The sequence below is a fragment of the Phragmites australis genome, chromosome 8 (assembly GCF_958298935.1).
Source record: "Phragmites australis chromosome 8, lpPhrAust1.1, whole genome shotgun sequence".
Classification (NCBI taxonomy): Eukaryota; Viridiplantae; Streptophyta; class Magnoliopsida; order Poales; family Poaceae; genus Phragmites; species Phragmites australis.
In genome coordinates this window covers 25,638,877-25,643,103 of record NC_084928.1, presented here as the reverse complement: position 1 = coordinate 25,643,103, position 4,227 = coordinate 25,638,877, and the positions used below count along the sequence as shown (strand labels likewise).

At 39.2% G+C, this 4,227-nt stretch overlaps 1 pseudogene; it reads right to left on the bottom strand.

Moving 5' to 3' along the window:
• Window positions 1-498: 498 nt before the first annotated feature.
• Window positions 499-3,854, bottom strand: LOC133927683 (uncharacterized; annotated as a pseudogene).
• Between the last annotated feature and the right edge of the window lie 373 nt (window positions 3,855-4,227).

Sequence of the window (4,227 nt, the reverse complement as noted above, 5' to 3'; positions counted from 1 at the left end):
GTTTACTTAATAAAAGTACTGCTATTGCTACTTCACCTATGAAGTCCTTATGTGTGTCGAACATTCTGGCACACATAAATCGCATCTAGTTTTGGCCGTTAAAACCGGGTGTGACATTTGATGCCCTCCAATCCGGAGATGGAGAAATGACAATCATGAATGAGCACTTGAGTTTTGGTGACTCAAAGGGGAGCGATATACTTGGTGATGCTCCAATGAAGATTAGGGGAGTGTCAACTTCTCGATACCTCAAAAAAAATCGGTGTCCTCTTGTCCATCTTTCTACTTCCCCATATTTATTTTGAGCATTTACATTCTTGCAAGCTTTAATTCTGCAATTCGCTTAGTGTTTTGCTTGTTTGCACAGTTGCATTAAATTTCATCTAGGATAAGGTTACTACTTATTTTAGTTTTGGTAGAAATATTTTTAGTTAGTGCTCAATTCAACCTCCTCTTGGACCATTCGATCCTTTCAAAAGTTAGACCAAAACACGAAAATCAAGAAAATACCTTTCTTATAATGTTCACCACTTGTTGCTGAAATTTACCACGATTAGTTTCTTTGAAAATCACCAAAAAGAAAGGTAATGTTTAAGTAATATTTCAATACAAAGTTAAAAAAATATATTACTACCATTGCTGGTTCTTTGTTCTGGTGGTTTGTCCTATTGTTTACAAGTTCTTCAATAACTTGATCTTAATTTTTCAAATGCTCCTTTAGCTGCTTTATTCCTTCCAACATGTGTGCCTCTACATCAGATGATGATTCATCATTGTAGCTAGATTGATATCCTTGAACTGATGTGATGTCTGAGCATAAACTTGATTAGCAGTTGGAAGCAATCCTGAGCCATGAACTTGTCCATGTTTCTCTTCCCCCAATACTTGATGTAATGCATTACCTTTCCATGCAACTCTTCCTTGGTTGTTTTATGCCAACTCTAATTATTTATCTATGGCTCTGTTTGGATCTCTGAATTGGCATGAATGAATTGAATTGTGCCACAAATCAATACCCAAGTGAAAATGAAAATGGACTACAATTCAATTCTTCTGTTTGGTTAGTGAGGAAATCGTTGAAATTGAAATGAGAACACTCAGGCGCTGCCGCCTCTGCCTACGTCATCTCGTCCCTGCTGTTGCCTCCCCCTGCTGCCACACCGGCGCCACCATCACCTCCCCCCGCGCCACCTCCTCCCTGCTGCCACGCCGGTGGCTCAGCCTCCGCCCGTGCCGCCGCCTCTCTACTATCGCCTCCCCCTCGCGCCTCCTCCTCCCTGCTACCGTACTGGCATCGTCGCCTTCGCCCGTGCCGTTACATCCCTGCAGTCGAATCGGCATCGCCTCCTCCGGCCGTGACGTTGCCTCCCTGCTTTCACACCAGCGCCGCCACCTCTACCCGTGGTGCCTCTTCCCTGCTGCCGCATCGGCACCGCCACCCTCCTCCCTTTCGCCTGCGTCGCTAGATGGTACCGACGAGGCCAAGAAATGGGGTCGTGGGTCCTGTTGTGAGATTTTTAATTCCAGCAGTGGTCAGCAGCGAAGTTCGGTGGTGGTCAATGGCGGATTTGGACATGAGCTCATGAACTCGTTGATTCCATAGTGTTGGGTTCCAAATCTGAGGGGTAGAGGTCCCCTTGTAGTTGTTCTACAATTCAGCTGAAAATGAGTTTTAATTCCGATTCCGATTCCCAGTGCAACCAAATGGCAGAATTAGACCTATCCAATTTCAGTTCCTAATTGTGGGGACCAATTCTAGGATCCAAACAGGACCTATGAGATTTTTCAACTGAACCTGTAAGTAAAAAATGCACACATATAATATTCTTTTTAGCCAAAGTAAGAAAAAAAAAACTTGATTTGCAAAATCATTGTGTGTATGTAGCATACCAAAGGCTTGTTTGTCCCTTGGACCCTTTTCCTGTGAGTTGCTAAGTAAATCTTTGCTCTATGAAGCCATTTTTTTTATCCTCTTGTCCCTGAAAATAAAAGCAGTGTAAGAATAATAAGAAAAATATAGAGAAGAATAATTTGCAATATAAGATGACTCACTAGGTCCTCGAACCAATGAGCATAACTCTTTGTACTCACTGTATGCGTTCTCTTCTTCATGTCACGACTTATTTCGATCTTCTCACTAAGAGCCTGTGATAAATTAAATTCTTAAATATGCAATCACTCTATACATATATTTCTTTGACACTATCATAACTATAAAAAGGGATAATAACATAAATAATGTTGCACTTTTCTAACCTTTCCTTCTTTCGACTTCCAATATCTTACAAGGGAATTCCATTGATCTTCATCAACATCATCTCGACAAAGCTTGTACAAAACAGATCTTTTCTTCTTTGAATTAAATAGTGTCTTTTTAATGTTGCCTTGTATTTCCTCCAATCCCTTCCAATTGATTTCAGTATCCATTTTTCACATGAACGAGGATACAAGAACTTTGTCTAAAATCAGATAGAGAAAATGAATAAATTTAAACAATTAGGCTGCCAATGTATGTAAAGTATATACCAAACTAGTTAGAATCAAAAAAAGACAAGGCACTCTATTTATAATATCTTGTCAAATTTAGCAAACCTGTATGAGTTGAAGTATGGTTTCAGCACCATCTTTCTTGACCTTTCTCCAATCTTTGATATCTAGAGGACAATAACCACCATTTCGTGCTAGTGTGCCCAGGAATTTCCCTAAAAGACCACCTTCTTTTCCAAAGGGTTGCCCAAGGTGGTTGCATTTTACTACTATCCATTTCCCGTTGGAAGATCCCAAACATGTGTTAAAAGAGTTGGCCCATGCTTATTCACTCCATCATCACCTATACAATTAATTGAAAATAGTACAAATTAATTGAAGGTGCATTCCACATACATTAAATTCTTCCAACTAGTTTTAGCTTTATCTAACTACAGTTGTACCTGGCATGTCTACAGTGTCCTCATCATGCTACTCAACTTCATTGGAATATTGTGCACTGGTTTGTGTTACATTCAAACGTTTCTTTCCACACCTTTTTCCTGAGAATAAATGTGAAAGTATTTGGAAATAATAAAAACATGTTTAGAGCAAATATAATACATATACAAATTCTAGCTTCATCAGACTACCTTTAGCTCTTTTGGGTGCAGATCTGATCGGTTCTTTGTTGGACCTGGCAGGTGATACACTAACATTTTTGTTCACACTTAATTTCTGCCTCGTCACAAACAAACTAACCATCTTATTGCTCTCGTTCTCTTGAAGCATTTTCATCATGTCAGTGTCATAATCTATCACAACTAAACAATCTCGTGTCTTGTAGTATAGGTAGTCGATTGATGTGTACCCATATTCCTCGATCAACCCAATCAAGATGAAAACGCATATATCATCTCTATCCATTTCCCTCTGTACATATTCCTGTCCTATAGCTGCCCCCTCGCATACAAGATCTATGGTCCAACTAGCAGCAACCATGCTACCACATAATAAAAAATTGAGCACCAATAGACAAAAAAATTGTCAGAAAAATATTAAGACTAAGAATTAACTTAATCCCAGATTTTCGGCATGAGAGAAACAACATTCAAAGAACCAACCCTTGTCTTAGGCTGTTCTTTACATATAGATCTACAGCTGGAAATAAACCACTAAAATGAAGCAAAGGTTGCTGTGCCAATGTACTACTCGTCCATCTATTGAAGAAAAAATTAAGGGAGGGGTAAACGTGTAACATAACAATGAACTCTCAATCACTACATGTAGGCAGACATGATGAAGGAGGAGAGAGCAGTTGAGGTCCATATGTGAGGTTCTGCTTGTATACAGGGTGTTGTCGGTGGAGTAGTAACAGACCGAGACATGTTTTGCATTGTTCAGTTTGGGATTTGTCTTTCTTTTGTTCACATTTCGGAAGGGAAGGGTGATAATGTACATTGCATGCCGAGTGCAATAAAATATTCGAGAAAAGCATACGACAGAAATTACAGATTTAGCATTGTGGTGCTCATTGCCATTGTACTTGGCAGAAATTACACTAGACAGTAGAAAAATTATGCTAGAAATTTCAACTTTACTTGATGTCAACTGTAGTTAATTTCAGTGATACGGAGATATAATTACTAGAATACAACTGAGAATAGTTAATAATCAAGTCTGACAGCAAGGTAAGAATCAAAACAGCCTAGCATTCTGAACAAATTCAGAAAGCTAACCGAACCTATCAGTTCAAGAATA